Source organism: Brassica napus, assembly GCF_020379485.1.
Source record: "Brassica napus cultivar Da-Ae chromosome C5 unlocalized genomic scaffold, Da-Ae chrC05_Random_18, whole genome shotgun sequence".
Taxonomy (NCBI): domain Eukaryota; kingdom Viridiplantae; phylum Streptophyta; class Magnoliopsida; order Brassicales; family Brassicaceae; genus Brassica; species Brassica napus.
This window is the reverse complement of record NW_026014269.1, coordinates 1-18,852: the sequence shown is the minus strand read 5'-3', so window position 1 is coordinate 18,852 and position 18,852 is coordinate 1. Positions and strand designations below refer to the sequence as shown.

The 18,852-nt window shown below is 39.0% G+C and overlaps 1 long non-coding RNA gene and 1 pseudogene across 2 annotated transcripts; one reads left to right on the top strand and one right to left on the bottom strand.

Annotated features, from left to right (window-relative positions):
* Positions 1-5,928: 5,928 nt before the first annotated feature.
* LOC125594809 lies at positions 5,929-15,085 on the bottom strand. 2 transcript variants are annotated; one of them, XR_007329989.1, is made up of 7 exons: positions 14,858-15,085; positions 14,637-14,772; positions 14,388-14,466; positions 14,191-14,265; positions 13,859-13,988; positions 13,667-13,735; positions 5,929-6,224 (listed from the first exon to the last, which is right to left on the bottom strand). It is a non-coding gene; the product is annotated as an uncharacterized LOC125594809 (long non-coding RNA). The 2 variants fall into 2 exon arrangements; XR_007329988.1 differs by lacking the exon at positions 5,929-6,224 and having other exon boundaries at positions 13,565-13,735.
* Positions 15,086-15,399: 314 nt separating this feature from the next.
* On the top strand, positions 15,400-16,559 carry LOC125594807 (annotated as a pseudogene).
* The last annotated feature ends 2,293 nt before the right edge of the window (positions 16,560-18,852 follow it).

Here is an 18,852-nt window from a genome sequence, read left to right as displayed (position 1 = left end):
AACGACGAAATTAAAAAATAAAGAACGCGGAACTCGTTAATTCCACGTAAGCAGAAATCGTCGTAAAGACCTCGTAACCGAAAAACGCGGGCCTTGCTATTTCCTTGTAAAATAAAAACACGGGCCTTGCTATTTCCTCGTAATTTAACGTGGGCTTTACGAGGAAACAAACGCGGGCCTTTGTAATTCCTCGTAAATTTACGAGGAAATTACGAGGATATCTAATCTCTTATATACTCGCGAGCGCTCACACTTTCATTTCGTCTCAACTTCCTCTCCACTCCCTCTCTATTTTGTTAATTAGTGTTGATTAGGTGGTTAATGTAGGGAATTTAGCTAGATTTATAGAAATAGTTAATTATAGAATTTGTTAATACTGTTGATGTTAACTTCAAATATTAATTTTTTTTGCAGGGCCTTCGAAAGAACATGCTTACTCCCCATTACATAACGAGGCGGATGTTGCGAGGAGGAGTGAGGAATTCTACCAGGCGATGAACGACCCTTAGTTCTTTTTTTTTCCGGTTGTTGTATTATAAATTCAAAACTTATTTATATATAAAATATTTTTGTATTCATTTTTATTTTAAATTATAATTTTATTAATAAATTAAATTATTTTAATTATTATTTTAATTATATTTTTAAATTCTGTAAAATAAAAAAAGAAGTAAATTCGTAGCTAAATTACAACTTATTTACGTGGAAAGTTAACGAAGAAATGACGATGAAGGTTAAACGAGTATTTTACGAGGAAATACTTTCGAGGTATTTACGTGTATTTTACAAGGAAATACTTTCAAGATATTTACGTGTAATTTACGAGGAACTGCTTTCGAGGTATTTACGATGAAATATAGCGACCTCCTTACGTGGAATGATTATGTGGTCTTTACGACGAAATGATGTACTTCGTCTTTACGATGAAATGTTTTCCTCGCTAAGTTACGACGAATTAACGACGAAACGTGTTTCCTCGCTAATTCCTCGTAAAGCCTCTTTGACGACGAACTCACGAGGAATACCGCCGTCTTTAATCTCATGTTTTCTTGTACTGAAGTTACTATGGTAGAGAGGTGTATCAAAAAATCAGGAGGCTTACCCAAGGAACCAAAGGTGTGGAGGACTTCTACCAAGAGATGGAAATACTCATGATCAAAGCAGCTGTTGAAGAAGCATCTGAAGCCACTATGGCTCGATTTCAGGCTGGGCTAAACAGAGACATCCAGGACCGCTTAGAGATGCAGGAGTATGAGGACATCTATGAGCTACTCCACAATGACATCCACATTGAGCAGCAACTAAAGAGAAAATCCTCAGCCGAAGGGTCTTATGGAAACAAATACAAGTCGTCTACTACCAAGGATGATAAGTCTTTTGTGAAACCAAAGGAGGAGCGTGAGGATAAATGAAAGGCAACATCTACCAGATCTAGAGATGTTAAGTGTTTCAAGTGTAACGGTATGGGACACTATGCGAGTGATTGCACCAACAAAAAAGTTATGATCATACTGGACAGTGGCGAGGTGATATCAGAAGAAGAGAAAGCTGATGTATCTGATGAAGAAGCCATAGATTATCCAGTTCGTGGAGAACTACCGGTAACAAGGAGGTCATTGACAGTCCAATCCAAGCCAGATGAAGATGATCAAAGGGAGAATATTTTCCATACTCGTTGCGTAGTTTATGATAAAGTATGCAGTTTGATTATAGATGGTGGAAGGTGCACTAATGTTGCTAGTGAATCTCTTGTAGAAAAGCTTGGATTGAAAACAAGGAAGCATCCTAAACCATATCTTGTTCAATGGTTGAATAAGGAAGTCGAGCTGAAGGTTACTAATCAAGTAATGGTTCCTATAACCATTGGGAGATACCAAGATGAGATTGTGTGTGATGTACTGCCCATGGATTCCAGCATATCTTGTTGGGAAGACCTTGGTAGTATGATAAAAGAGTCATACATGATGGGTTCACAAACCGTCATTCCTTCACCCACAGGAACAAGAAGATTGTGCTGGCTCCCTTGTCTCCACAAGAGGTACATGAAGATCAGCTTCAACTCAAACTCAGGCGACAGGAATCCAAAGAGAAACCAGCTGATAAGCAAAAGAAGGAGACTCATCTCTTAGCCAAAAACAGTGAGAATAAGAAAGCTTTGCGTCTTCAACAATCTATGCTCTTATTTGTTTTTAAAGGTGCACTAATGTCTTCTTCTAACCTTGCACCGGCTCTACCGAGTGAACTTGAGTTTCTTTTGCAGGATTATGGTGATGTCTTTCCAGATGAGAGCCCAAAAGGACTGCCTCCCGTGCGTGGTATTGAACACCAAATAGATTTGGTCCCTGGAGACTCTCTTCCGAACCGCCCTGCCTATAGAACCAACCCTGAAGAAACAAAAGAACTTCAGAGGCAAGTGGATGAACTCATTTAGAAAGGTCACATCCGAGAAAGCATGAGTCCATGCACAGTACCAGTACTCCTTGTGCCAAATAAAGATGGAAGCTGGCGCATGTGTGTAGATTGAAGAACCATCAACAACATCACTGTAAAGTATAAACATCCTATCCCTAGACTTGATGATATGTTAGATGAGCTATATGGTTCTTGTGTGTTTTTAAAGTAGATTTGAAAAGTGGTTATCACCAAATTAGGATGAAAGAAGGTGATGAGTGGAAAACTACTTTCAAAATTTAGTATGGATTGTATGAATGGTTAGTTATGCTATTTAGGCTTACCAATGCACCTAGTACATTCATGAGGCTGATGAACCATGTTTTGAGGTCATTTATTGGGCACTTTGTGGTTGTTTATTTTGATGATATTTTGATCTACAGCAAGAACATGACTGTGTATGTGCATCACTTGAGATCTGCTTTATAAGCGCTTAGGAAAGAGTTCTTGTTTGCTAACTTTAAGAAATGTACTTTTGGAATAGATCACTTTATGTTTTTAGGTTTTGTTGTAACAGCCCAGGGAATCTGAGTGGCAAGGAGAAGGTTAAAGCTATCCAAGATTGGCCTAGTCCTAGGGCGAGGTGAGAAGTTTCCATGGCCTTGCCGGCTTTTACAGAAAATTTGTGAAGGACTTTAGCACCATAGCTGCACCACTCACTGAGGTTATCAAGAAGAATGTGGGCTTCAAGTGGGAAAAAGCAGAAAAGGATGCTTTCCAAAACCTAAAAGGGAAGTTGACTAATGCTCCTTTATTAGTTTTTCCAAATTTTGTTAAGACCTTTGAAATTGAATGTGATGCTTCTGGTGTAGGTATTGGAGCTGTGCTGATGCAGGAGAAGAGACCAATAGCATATTCAGTGAGAAGCTAAGTGGAACAATGCGGAACTACCCAACCTATGACAAGGAACTCTATGCTTTGATTAGAGCACTCCAAACTTGGCAGCACTATCTCTGGCCAAAGGAGTTTGTTATACACACTGATCATGAGTCCTTGAAACACTTGAAGGGACAGCACAAGCTCAACAAGAGACACGCCAGATGGGTAGAGTTCTTAGAGACCTTTCCTTATGTGATCCACTATAAGAAAGGTAAAGAAAACATTGTGGCTGATGCACTGTCCCGAAGGTACACTCTTTTCATTTCTATTGAAGCTAAGTTGCTGGATTTTGAACAAATAAAGTCTTATTATGAAGATGATCAAGATTTTAAAGTTCAATTTGAAGAAAGTAAGAAACATACCAGTGGGAAGTTTTATCAAGTTGATGGTTTTCTTTTTTATGAAAATCGACTTTGTCTACCTCACTGTTCTTCGAGAGAGTTGAATGTTAGGGAAGCACATGGAGGAGGATTGATGGGACACTTTAGAGTTGCCAAAACACTGGCCCACTTGAAAGAGCATTTCTACTGGCCGACCATTAGAAGAGATGTGGAGAGAGTTTGCAGCAGATGTGTGACTTGCACCCAAGCCAAGCCAAAGCTCGGCCTGAAGGTTTGTATACTCCCCTTCCCATTCCTGATCCTCCAGGATTGATATATCAATGGATTTTGTGCTTGGATTGCCTAGAACTAGAAAGGACAGAGATTCTATCTTTGTAGATGTTGATAGGTTCTCAAAAATGGCACATTTCATTCCATGTCACAAGACTGATGATGCTTTGATGGTTGCTGATCTTTTCTTTAGAGAAGTTGTTCGTTTGCATGGCATGCCTAGATCAATAGTGTCTGATAGGGATACTATGTTTCTTAGTCATTTCTGGAAAACATTATGGTCTAAACTTGGAACAAAGTTGAAAATCTATACTACTTGTCATCCTCAAACTGATGGGCAAACTGAAGTAGTTAATAGATCTTTGTCTACTCTCTTGCGTGTTGTGAATAAAAAGAACGTCAAAACTTGGGAAGATTGTCTTCCACATGTAGAGTTTGCTTATAATCATGCTGTGCATAGTGCTACAAAGTTCTCACCTTTTCAGGTTGTCTACGGATTCAATCCTTTGACTCCTCTAGATCGTATGCCTTTACTATCAAATGAGCAAACTAATCTTGATGGCAAGGCAAAGGCCGAGTTTGTTGTTTCATTGCATGAGCAGGTCAAAAGGAACATTGAGAAGAGGACCAAGGAGTATGAGAAACAAGCAAACAAGAAGAGACATGAGCTGTTGCTGGAACCATGAGATCTCGTATGGATCCACTTGAGAAAGGAGAGGTTTCCTTAAGAAATAAAGTCCAAACTAATGCCAAGGACGTTTGGTCCTTTCACTGTGCTTGAACGGATCAACAATAATGCTTAAAAGATTATCCCTTTTCGTGCAGATGATATGGATTTGAAGACAAATCCTTTTAAAGGAGGAGGGGATGATACGAGCATGGCTGAACCAATAGCTGATCTTTCGGAGAAGGAGCTGAACCAGCTAGAGGAGAGTGGCACTGAAGAGGAGCTGGACGAGCTGAACACTACACTTGAACGAGATGGACCTGGACGAGATGGATCTCGGCCCAAAGACAAGTCTAGATCAGACATAACTTTCTCAACTCATTCTACACAAGACCAAGACCCATTATCTTTCTCCAATGGGCCAATAACCAGATCAAAGACAATACAATTGAAGGAAGCAATTCTCGGATTGGTTTACATCAAACCAATCTCGACATCTGAAGAAAACCAAGTCAAAGAAGCCATGAAGTTGTTCAATTGTTCGGTCTTCAAGATTACCTAGTTTTTATCTATGTTATTTTTGATTTCTACAAGTTCTTGGAGTGGTTTGTATTCATTTCTTTCTACACAAAACTCATTGCAAGTTTCGGAATAAAATCAATCATTTTGTTCAATTGGTGGACATCGAATTTGGCTAGAAGAGTGATCTTCCTTAAAGCCTCGATCTTGTTCACTAGTGGGGCTGCCTCTCACGGACTAAGATCAATCAAACCAGTTTCTGATCCTTCCGCAGATCACCACTGAAACCATCTCTACCATCGACCATCTTTCCCCTTTTATCAATCTATAATCGATCATCAACCCATCAGTGTTAGTAACCTGATCCATCACCACCAAATCATCACAAGATCGACCCTCAAGAGCATCTTAGGGTTGTTCCTTAACCAGGAATCTATTAGTCATTGAACTTGACATTTTATAAAGTACTCTGAAATGCACTATTATTGGAAATATTTTAAATTGTGGAGTTTTAAAGTTTTCAAGTGATTTTTTAAAATGTTTGGGTGGAGTTTCTTAGTTAAAAAAAATTAAAACTCAAATTTCATGGTTTTAGGTGATATTCTAGAGTTGTTTAACAAAATTTCTTTAATCTCTGCAATTCACTGAATTCATCTAAAACCTCATTAAAAATCAAATCACCTTAAACTGTAGATTGAATACACCCTCCTAACTTCCTATATTCTAAATTATAAAAACATGAGTACATTTTGTACTTAACCCTAAACCCTAAGTTTTCTTCAATAATTGCTACCACTGGCATTTAAACACAATATTTTGCTTCTTTACTAAACCGATACACACGTGTGCCTTATTATTAAACCGTAAATTACAAAACCATTACCAAACCAAATGACAGCAATTTCCTACATATCGTTGTATACAATTACTAACACACAGAAGTTTTGTCTTATTACTAAACCATACTATTACAAATCATTACTAAACCATCGAAATACAATAGTTCCTTTCCTTTGTATCGTTGTATATCATTGTTAAAAAATCTAATTAAATTGTGATACTATCTTCGTTCATCGCATCAGATTAATGATTTTGGTCTGTAGAATCAAAATCAGTATATTAGATAAATACAAATACATGGTATAGATTAAGATCATAATTTATATCAATATTACTAAAAATCATGTAATTCAACATCAAAACTAACTTAAAAAACACGATATTATCACTATAAATTATTTAATTCAAATTCTTTTGTTTTTTTGTAACACATATTCAAATTCAAAACTAATCATTTATTATTTTCCTAAAAGAAATTATCTTCCAAAATTTATTCCTATATTTAAGCAATTATCATAACAAGTACGATATTAGTCAACTACCACAAGATTTTTTTGTTTCTAATCTTGCAAATCACGTAAAATATCTAATAATTAAAAACCGATAGTCGTGTTATTACGTTAAGTTTATAACAAACGAATCAGTTTTGGAATAAAATCGAATAGTATATTCGCTATTTAATACTAAAAATCACAACTAACAAAATCCTAGCTATTATTATGACATTTACCCTACCCTTGCCTAACTAGCTTACCTCTTCCCCAATAACATCAAAACCATATCATTCTACGCAGATCCTCCAAAATGACTATTTTTCATCCTCTTACAAAACTCAGGCCTTATAAGAATAAATGGTGAGTTCAAGTTAAGTACTTACATTCTTGGAGGCATAACACATCTTTTGGAGATACCTTTAAGATGGTTTTAGCAGACCAATGGCTAAATCAGTATTTCTAAACGTGTTTGTTGCATTATAACATGTTACTGCTTTAACAGTATATGCTTGGTAGATGGATCTTGGACGGCAGAGTCATACACTACAAGAAAACAGCGGTATTCTGACGGACATTCCGACAGAAAATGAAATTCTCAAATTATCCCAAGGAATTTCCTCGGAATATACCGACGGAATTCCGAGGAATTTCCTCGGAATATACCGACGGAATTCCGAGGAAATATCGATCCGTCGGAATATTCCGAGGAAATTCCGAGGAAAAATGTGTTCCTCGGAAAAAACCGATGAATTCCGAGGAAATATTATAGCCGTTGGGGATTTTACAAAATTCCGAGGAAATTCCGACGAACTAGCCTTTTCCGTCGGAATTCCGTCGGAATTTCCTCGGTCTGTCGGCAGGATTTAAACTATAAATACAAGCACTCCCTCTTCCTCTTCATTCACTCCATATCTTCATCCTCCCTCTTACTCTATTTACACACGAATTTGATTCATAAAAAATATGTATTCTTCAAATTATTTTCGTCTTGGATCGATCGACCTCATTTGGATCCGAACACGAGATTGCTTACGGAAGAATACCAACGAGGTATAACCGAATTCATGGGGTTAGTTCACCGACAACCGGAAGCAAAAACAGGTATGTTAAGATGTTCTTGCTCTAATTGTAAAAATAGGAAGGTTATTAAAGAGTGGGATGTTTGGACTCATCTATATTTGAGTGGGTTTACACGAAGTTACAAAATTTGGTATCATCATGGGGAAACTGATTATGAACATGGTAGTACTAGCGAACCTCAGCCAGCGGTTAGATTAGAAGAACCAATTAGAACGGATGTAGATTATGGTGTAGGTACTGAGCAGATGGTAAATGATCATTTTAGAGGGGAAGATTTACCCAATGCACAAGCTAGGAGATTTTATGATATGTTGGATGCTGGAAAGCAACCATTGTACGAAGGTTGCAGAGATGGTCATTCAGCTTTATCATCTGCTACAAGATTGATGGGCATTAAAACAGATTATAATTTGGCTGAAGACTGTGTGGATGCGATTGCTGATTTTGTAAAAGGTATTCTACCCGAGGATAATGTAGCTCCTGGTTCATACTACGAGGTTCAGAAACTCGTAGCTGGTCTTGGTTTATCGTATCAGGTAATAGATGTATGCAGCGACAACTGCATGATTTATTGGAGGGCGGATGAACAGCGGGTTACATGCAAATTTTGTGGAAAGCCTCGTTATAAAGATACGAGTGGAAGAGTTCCAGTGCCATATAAAATGATGTGGTATTTACCTTTGACGGAAAGGTTGCAGAGGTTGTATCTGTCTGAACGCACAGCGCAACCAATGAGATGGCATGCGGAGCACTCAACAGATGGTGAGATCAGACATCCTTCAGATGCAAAAGCGTGGAAGCATTTTCAATCAAAGTATCCCGACTTTGCGTATGAGAGAAGAAATGTCTACCTTGGATTATGTACTGATGGTTTCAGTCCGTTTGGCAAGAGTGGAAGACAGTATTCTCTATGGCCCGTCATTCTTACACCATACAACCTACCCCCAAACTTGTGCTTGCGACGAGTGTTTTTGTTTCTCTCGATTCTCGTTCCCGGACCAGAGCATCCTAAGAGATCACTTGATGTGTTTCTTCAGCCACTAATATATGAGTTGCAACAACAATGGGCTCAAGGTGCTGAAACATACGATGTTTCGTGTAAAGAAAACTTTCAAATGCGGGCAGTACTAATGTGGACAATAAGTGATTTTCCAGCATATGGTATGTTGTCTGGATGGACAACGCATGGAAGGCTATCATGTCCATATTGTCAAGATAACACTGATGCTTTCCAACTAAAACACGGAAGGAAAACGTGTTGGTTTGACTGTCACAGGAGATTCCTACCGCCTGATCATCCATATCGTAGGAGTAGGAATTTGTTTACGAAGAACAAGAGAGTGTTTGACAGTCCACCTCCGGAAATTTGTGGGAAAGATTTGAAGATACAACTAAGAGATTTTGGTGCAGAAAGGACGCCAGACGTCGGTGGACATGAGCGTTTTGCGGTAGATGCTGTTGGAGAACTACATAACTGGCACGAAAAAAGTATTTTCTGGGATCTGCCATACTGGAAGGATCATCTGCTAAGGCATAATTTAGATGTCATGCATATTGAGAAGAACTTTTTTGACAATCTTATGAACACGATCCTTAATGTTCAAGGTAAAACAAAGGATAATTTGAAGTCAAGACTGGATTTAGTCGATATATGTGCTCGTTCAGAACTTCATGTTGATGAGAATGGTAGGGCTCCTTTTCCCATATACCGACTTGATGCAGAGGGAAAAGATGCGTTCTTTGATTGGATTTCAAACGATGTGGAATTTCCAGACGTTTACGCATCAAATTTGCGTAACTGTATCGACAGAAAGGAAGGAAAGTCTACTGGCTTGAAAAGCCACGATTGCCATGTAATGATGCAGCGCCTCCTTCCGTTCGCCTTCAAGGAACTATTAGCACGAAATGTTCATGAAGCAATTGCAGGGATAAGTGGTTTCTTCCGCGATTTATGCACGAGATCAGTGACTCTTGAAGGTATTGAAAATTTGAAGACTAACATAGCCGTGATTCAGTGCAACCTTGAGAAGATATTTCCTCCCTCATTTTTTGATGTTATGGAGCATCTTGTTATTCTCCTGGCAAGAGAATTGGAACTTGGTGGTCCTGTGCAGTATAGATGGATGTATCTGTATGAGCGGTATATGTTCCATTTGAAGAAGATGGTGAAAAATTTAAGTAGGGTGGAAGGTTCTATAGTCGCACAGATGATCAATGAAGAAACTTCAAACTTTGCCGAGTACTACTTTCCAGCAAAAGTTCAGACCAAAACCAGAAGACCTGCTCGGCATGATGATAGAGGCGAACGGGCAACATATCATGTTACGGTTCCAGACATTTTCACAGACGTTGGACGACTTAGCGGAAAACCAAAGGACTGTCGACTTACTGAGCAGGAGCGCAGTCATTTGCAAACATATTTGCTCACCAACTGCGAAGACGTTCTTCAATATGAGAGGTAAATAAATGAGCTTACAAATTTTTATTTTAACAAGTTGAAATTTAAATCTTAATTAATTACATTATTGTCATCATATACAGAATTTTCATGGCAGAAAAGCGGTTCGAGTATAGATACGCCACAGAGGACGAACTAGAAGAAATGAAGCAGAGAGAATTTACTGGATGGATGTTTACTTATGTGAGTGCTTTAAACAAATTAAAATATATTTTATCACATATTTATACTAATTCACATTTATTGATATAACATATATATATATATGTGCTATTAATAGGTGTCTGCTGGTTTGGCCAGAGGTGAAAGATTTGACGATTGGATACGTGAGATGGTCGTTGGACCAAACTTTGTTGTGAAGTCATATCCGAGATTTTGTACTCGAGGATATGCATTCACAACTCAGAAGAGGAGACGTTCGAGTACGACTTATGATGCTGGCGTTTGTTCTGCATCAGGAGATGATGTATACTACGGACACATACATGAGATTTTGGAAATCAAGTATTTGGGCATGGTTGGATTGCGCTGTACTGTTTTCTATTGTTATTGGCACAACAACACTCCAGATCGAGGTGTGAGAACAGATGCATTTGGTGTTACATCAGTAAATTCGAGGCGAAAGCTGCAATATTATGATCCTTTCATTCTTGCTTCTCAGGCCAAATAAACGAAGAAACCATGTAAAAGAAATACGAACTCATAATTAAGAAAAAAAAAAAAAAAAAACTAAGTTCAAAATTAACAGAAAATAAGACCATAAAAAGTTAGAATAGAAAAGAAAATAAAATAGCGCGGTCGGAAATCAAATGGCAATACTGGCGGGTGATAGCTCCTACTCCTCGTCTCCTGCTCCAGATGTTCCTGCATCTTTGAGTCTCTTGGACCTCTTTCTTACCCTGTGTGTACCACTCAAACCCGAACCAGAGCTGGATGGAGAGTTGTCCCGATGAACTACATCATCCTTTTGGCAACGACACGGCCTGATACATGAAATGGCAGCCCAGATCTTGTGTAGCATGTCGTTGTTTGTCTTTATGCTCTGATCTCTCCAATGTTGTTGCTGGCGCGAAGTGGCGTTCGGTGGAAGCTCTTGCAGCTTGTACTGGCTGGAGTCTGATGGGAGTAGCTGATGGGGTTGTGAATCATCTGGAATGGCTTGTGCAGCCTCATCTTCTCCTTCTTCATCAACCACGGCCTTGCCTTTGGTCTGATATTTTGGCGTGAAGAAGGATGGCTTGTCTACTAGTGCGGTAGCAGGGGGTAGGAACTCAACTGCAGCCTCTGAAAGTAGAGCAGTCAGGCCGATCTGAGGCAGGTGGCAGTAGAGTGTTTTCTTCGCTCGGTCCTCGAATACGTAGACGTAAGGACCATCCCGATCGATCCTCGAGTGGGGACCAGCTATGAACTCCTTACTTACTAGAGAAATGACATCCAGGTAGTTCCAAGCAATTTTGTTCGATCTGTCTAGTGCTACCTGATGGTTCTCGCAGTCTACACACACATGTGTAAGGATCCGAGTAATCACTACACCAAATCCACATGCACTGCTCTTGGATTTGGTTACTTTCCCCTTGTATCCTGCTAAGTTTGCGGCCAGCACCGCTCCCATGTTGAAGGCAGTAGCAGGTGGGAATGTAGATTTTCCAAATGCCGGTAGCAAATGCCTCACACCTTGGTACAGGAGGCACAACTCCCATTGCGTGACTGATGCGGCTGTGGTTGTCCCGTATAGCAATGAGCCAATGAGGCGTGTGGCATATCTCAGTACTGGGCTCCGGATAAGTGACTCCTTTGCCTGAGAAGATCTATAAACCCCTGTGCCAATCGTTTCCCAGAAGTTCAACAGCTCTGAAGTCCAATAAAGACCAGATGTCCTCTCCCCTGCACTCAATCCAAATAGTCCGCAGAGTTTTTCCAAAAACTCGGAATGTTTTATTTTTATTTGTGAAACTTTGAATATTAATTAATATGATTTCAATTTTAATTTTAATTTTATATTTTCGAATTTAAATTTCAAAAATTTTATTTTTTTTAAAAAATTAATATTTTTTACATTCCGAGGAAATTAATTATATTTTTTACTCGATCGATCAATGCGTTTTTGGACATAAATCCATCGATCGATCTGTTTATTAAAAAACGTTCGGAATATACCGAGGGACATCTTCCTCGGAATATACCGAGGGAAACCTTTCCTCGGAATATACCGAGGGACATGTTCCTCGGAATATACCGAGGGACATGTTCCTCGGAATATACCGAGGGACATGTTCCTCGGAATATTCCGAGGAAGATTTCCCTCGGTATATTCCGATCGATCGATGGATATATGTCCAAAAACGCATCGATCGATGAACTTCCGAGGAAATATCCCGACGAAGTTCTCCCTCGGTATATTCCGAGGAGATTTCCGACAAACTAGTGATCCTCGGAATTTCCTCGGAAATTTGTTTCCTCGGAATTTCGTCGGAAAATTCAGAGGGATTTCCGAGGAAAGAAGAAATTCCGAGGAATTATTTCCGAGGACTTGTTTCGTCGGAATTTCGTCGGAATAACGTTATTCCGACGAAATTCCGACGATTTTTTCCCTCAGTATCCTTGCTGTTTTCTTGTAGTGATACTACAGTGGTTATGGATGGATGTGGCTAGATGAAACTGGAAAAGATCAACTCTTAGGATTGTGAAATAATGTGAGACGACTGTCTCCACTACACTCGGAATTGGATGCGCTCATATGGGCGATGGAGAACATGTCCCAACATACTTCATGCCAATCCTTTGGAACTGACTGCAAGGATGTAATTTCAATGATAAAGGACCCAAGCGCATGGCCAACCATCTCCATGGAACTAGCAGAATTCGAAGCTATAAAAAGACGCTACCACGACTTCAAGATCTTCCACATACCAAGGGCCCAGAACAATACGGCAGATACTTTAGCCAAGACTGCGAGAACGTTTCATAGAGATTTATTGTTTATTGGTTGTTCTATCCCGGTCTGGATTCTTAAAACACCTCTAGTTTGAGTGATAGAATAGCCTTTTGATGTAAAAAAAAACTAATATTACCACTGTCTTTTCACAAGGTCAGGCTATATGTGGCTGTTTCTAGAGTAAATTCAAAAAAGGGATTGAAAATGGCAAACTTCAGAAAAAACTATAAATGTAGTTTTCAAAGAAGTTTTCGACAACCTTTAACAGACGAGGTAATAAGGTATGTCTTTTTGATAGTTTTGATGTCTTACACAGTTATGTTTGGATGTGTTCTTTAAAAAAAAAAAAGATATTTGTATGCGTGTTCTTCTGTATCCATTAAATAATAAGCCGTATAATGAATTTCCACTTTTGTTCTTTGCAGATTTCAGTCATTCACATGTTCTCTATGGTGGAAGAATGCTTGCTGGTTCAAAAAGTTTTATTAGTTATGGAAAAGCATTTGTTTTTTTTCTTCCAATAATTCATTTCAATAAGCTTGTTATTCTTTTGATTTCTACAAATGTATGAATTCTTTTTGGTCATTTAAAACCGTATCGAAATAAACCTGGTGTTATATAAGACTACCATTAATATAAACCCTTATATACATCACTGAGGCAAGTAACTACAATAAGTCATACTTTTCTTTCACCTTATGAATTAGTTATAATAGATAAGCAATTACTAACCGTTTAATAAGTCTGTTGTCATGTCAAGGTTGTTGTCTTCTTTTGTATCTTGATTACTGGTACTTGGTTCTGTCCATGTCCAATATCATGGGACACATTTAAAAATTTTAATATAATCATATGCTGATTGTACTAAATGATGATCGAATTTATAAAACTTATGAGACAATCATATCTAACAAGAACACATACATTTAACATTTACTAAATGATTAGTGTGCCTTCCCTTTGCTATGTGATGTTACAACTGATTCTCATCTCTCTCTCCTTCACCATGTCCCTGCCTGAACTTTTCTATATATCCCTTCTGTCCCCTGTCCCTCTGTTTCTCCATAAAAAGTTGTTGGTCTATATTACTAATATATCATGCCAGAACAACAATATTTATAAATGAATTCAGATAAGTAGAACTTTCTATTAGACACTGAACTTCAATTACACTTTCAACGGATCAATCAATTGAAACTCGATCTAATAATAGCTTTAAATCATATCATTCAGAATCGCAAGTAGAGAAGTCTAACATGTATTCCAGACATCATAGTAGCAATCACCACGTCTGCAGCATCTTTAACCGTAGGAAAATTCTACACTGCCACCTGAAATTATAAACAATCAATAACAAAATCACATAGCAAAGGAGTGTGAATATCTTTCTGCTTGACAAAAATAAATAAATATCAAAGAACAGAAACTTGCTATAAAGGAAGAAGTCATATACCACTGCATGTTGTGGTATTTTCTGAAGCCGAAAAGTAGCCTCAGTTATGCCTCCCAAAATCAAGTGGGTCAAGTCGTACCTGAGACAAGTATCAACCATTAACTCAAAGCTACAACTAGCCAGTTTAATGAAAAAATCGTTACAGGACACAAAAAGATTGAACGAAACAAAGTCTTTTAGCTGGTGACATGATAAGTAATAATCTGGAAGCATAAATTAAAAAAAATGGATACAGAATCAAGGACAAACCCTGCATCACTCTTTCTAGCACGAGAAGCTGTCTTCATGGAGGTGATTGTCTTCTATCAATGTGGATTTTGACTTTTCGATTGCATGTCTTGAAAGTCGAAACGAGATGGCCGATCTACCCATGGTGACAAGAGATCTATCGACATAATAAAGAAACGATCAAAGTGTTTAGGTCAAATAACTAATCGTTTAATCTGAATAAAAAAAATCATGACTCTAACCTTTGATAAAATAGATCAATTGACATGGCAAATCGTTGAGTGAATGATGTTGATAAACATAAAATCGTAGCTTTCAGTATATATTTGATCCTTCAATCCCTTTTTTTTCTATAGATGAACATCGAAGCAGAGATAAGAGAGAGAGGTAAGCCGACGGAGAGAAAATTGAAGAGAAACCAATAAAGTGGGAGATTAACTCCATATACCCCTCCCTCTCTTGAAAAATTCCCCTTTATCCCGTTATTAAAATATTATTTAACATTTATTTATTTTAAAATAGTAAACATGGGACTAGGGTACGTAAAGACCCGAATTCCCTTAATGAAATTACTAAACTACATGATCCAACCTAAGCTACCCGACCCACCCAATCCCAGTCGGGTCAAACCCGGATCCTCTTAGACCTAATCTCTAAATGCTGCGTATTGCTCTCTTTCTCATTTTTGTTTCTCCAACTCTTTCTCCCTTCTCTCTCGTGCGACAGAAACGGTCTCAGAAAAGGCGAGCTTGATTCTCTCTTCGTTGTTGTTAAATCTCCATAACTCCCCTCTGCTTCTTCCGAGAGCCGCCGCCTCCTCCTCTCATGCGCCTCTGATAACTCCGATGATCTCGTTGCTCATCTCGATTCTTCCTGCTCCATCGACGAGCAGAAGCAAGCTACCATGGAGATCAGGCTCTTGTCCAAGAACAAACCTGAGAATGCATCGAAATCGCCAAAGCCGGAGGGGTTAAGCCGCTCATCTCTCTGATCTCATCTTCGGATCTTCAGCTCTAGGAGTACAGAGTCACGGCGATCATGAATCTCTCGCTCTGCGACGAGAAAAAAGACCTGATTGCTTCTTCCGCGCCAAGCCGCTCGTTAGAGTGTTGAAGATGGGAACTCCCACGGCAAAGGTGAACGCCGCCTGCGCTCTTCTCCGTCGATCGCAGGTTGAGGATAACAAAGTCGCAATAAGAAGATCAGGAGTGATTCCTCTCCTTGTGAACCTTGTAGAAACAAGAGGATTCAGAGCCAAGAAGAACGCCTTGACTACTTTATACTCGTTGTGCTCAGCTAAAGAGAACAAACTCAGAGCTGTGCAGTCAGGAATCATGAAGCCGCTGGTAGACAAATCAGCGTTCATGATGGGCCTGCTTATGTCGGTTCCGGAATCTAAGCCGGTGATACTGGTGGAAGAGTTCCGGTGCTGGTGGAGATCGTGGAGGCAGGAACGCAGAGACAGAAAGAGCTAGCTGTGTCGATATTGCTGCAGCTTTGAGGAGAGTGTGGTGTATCGAACCATGGTAGCTCGGGAAGGAGCGATTCCTCCGCTTGTGGCACTTACTCAGCAGGAACAAGTCAAGCTATGCAAAAGGCGGATTCTTTGATTGAGTTCTTAAGGTAGCCAAGATCTGTTAGTAGTAACGGTGGAAGATCGTCCCAACTGTGAGATAATTGAACCGACCTTGACAAACGATGATAAAACGATGCTGATATACTAAAATTGGATCTTTGTCTACTGTCAAGTTAACAATAGTTGTAATATCTTTAGATTCAATTCGAGAGGACCAGTTCACACTTTATCTTTATGGGATCATAATTAAGCTAAAACACTAGTGGGTTTTAAAGAAGTAAGGTAACTTAAAGAACAAGTAACAAAGTGAGGTTGTTATCGAATTGATTAAAGGCGCTAGTCTAGGGTTTCTTCTTCAGGTAAGGAAATCGCAAACCAAGCAATTATTCAAGTCCAGTTTACACAAGTCTAAACTCGGATCACTCAGGTTGAAACAACCCACTGTCGTGGTGTTGATTCCTTTGCAAATCGGCCTTGATGCCTAAACTCTCGTTTGGATCAAGACGCGGTAGCAAGCTTTAGAGATCAAGTCCGATGTGTTCACAATACACACTAATATTTACTTTCGCTGACTAGGGATGCAAAGCTCATTCAAATCATATCAAGTTATCAACCAACGGTTAGCTAAATTGATTAACCCTAATTCATACACTAAGTGATCAGTTTAATGCAAGCAATAAGAACAATATGAATGTAGACAATCTTAAGATGACTTATTATCCGTCAGTTCACGAATCCAAAACCCTAGAACCCTAAACTAACTTGGTGACTACTCAGTCATAACACAAGAACAGAGAAGCATGATTTCTGAATAATACTGCATGTAATAGATAATAGAAATCAGAGGTTTCAAGATAATCTTCTCTAGGAGATAGATGAGGCCTTCTCCCTTACAAGTAGCAATAACGAAATCACAAAGCTCTCTAAGGTCTTTCTTGCGTAAAAACTAATGTAGAAAACAGAGTAAATAAAAGAGGAATATATATAGGAGCCACATGCGGCTGGAGGGAAAAATAGGGAAAACTAGGGCAAATCCCGAAATAGAATCATTTATTTCCTGAAGTATCAGGGAGCAGGCCATCGGAGTGCTCCACTTATGCGAGAACAGTCTACCTGACTGTTCCGGTTGTGAAAACCTTCAAGTCAGGCTCTTTTCTTCCTTCTTTCGCTCCACACGATCATTCTTCTCACCTATTAGACTCTCCGACCTGTAATGACTCAAAGAGACTAGAAAGACTCGATAAAACCTTGAAAACTATTAGTAAGACATACATATAATGTGTCAAAAACACAATATATCAATTCCTCCAGACTTAGATCTTTGTTTGTCCTCAAACAAAATCAAGTACCAAGAACTGAGAGAAAGGTTTGAAAGGGTGGGAACTCGCCTATTCTCAACAACCATACAATAACCATGAATCTCTGAACCATACAAGTAATTTAGCTAAAACAACACATCCTTACCAAGAACCCCACTGACTGCTGTTCAAAACGGCTTCATACTCTGTATCTCAGACTTGTAAAAGTTAAGAGTGGCGTGAGCTTCTTATCACAGACATTAGATAGGGTAAAGGTCTAGGTATGAAACAGGCCTTTTTGTCTTTAAGTGGAGCTAATCAGTGTTTAGGGGTTACCAATTTTTGTAGAGGATGCAGGATATCGCGCAAAATTGCAAGAGAAGATAGATCCATTGATGTCCACAGCCTCAACTCGTTTTTGCCTGTTCTTCGTTTCAGTACAGTTTATCCGACCAAACATATGTTCTTCTTTTGGAACAGTCGCTCTGATTATCTGCATGATCCTCATCTCTTCACTTTTTGCACACTCTCTTCTATTTTACCAGTGGCTTCCGTCTTTCTTAGGAATCTTCTCCTCCTTCATCACCTTACTCTGAAGTACAAAAATAAATATTTTTTTTTTAATAGATAACACTGGTGACGAAGCAGGAGGTAACATTGGTACTTTCGACATTCCACTAGAGTTCTTGACTTCATATTTATTCTTGTTTCTCTTCTCTTTTGTTAGATCAATGCGGCGGAGCGGTTTCTCCATGGTTTCCGCATGTTCTTCAGCAGAACACTCTGTTGCATCAACGAGTAAGAGACTGTGTCGATCCTTTCCTCTCCAACCCTTTTGCACATATCTGCACATAAGATACTGAATAACAAATGTATGAAGGTGGAATAAAGCCTTTAGGGTTTCAAGGTGGGTACTAGCTAAAGATGAGCTAGCCACTCAGGATCAGCAAGATGGATAGAAGGCATAAGAAGTCCTGAGTGTTAATCATCGTTAAACCCTAATCTAACGCCCATAACAAGAAGAATTGCAGTCAAGATTAAGTTCAAGTTAGATGGAGTTAAGTCTTTCCAGTGTAACCTCGACAAGCTGAGAGCTTTTGGAGAACAAGATGATGTAATGTCAGGGTGTTCCAGATCCACATGTGCGTATGTCGCTTCTCTGCTAAGGTCACTGAATAAGATGAATTAAAGCACGAGGGTGGTTAATGCACATCATAGAATAAGGTCCTGATTCCCACAAGTTTGGACTGACTCGATCTTAACAAACTGACTCGATAAAGAAATCAAAATGACTCAAAGCGGACTGACTCTAAACATAAAACCAAAGGTAAACGATTAGTAGCAGATAAGTCCTCCCCAGACA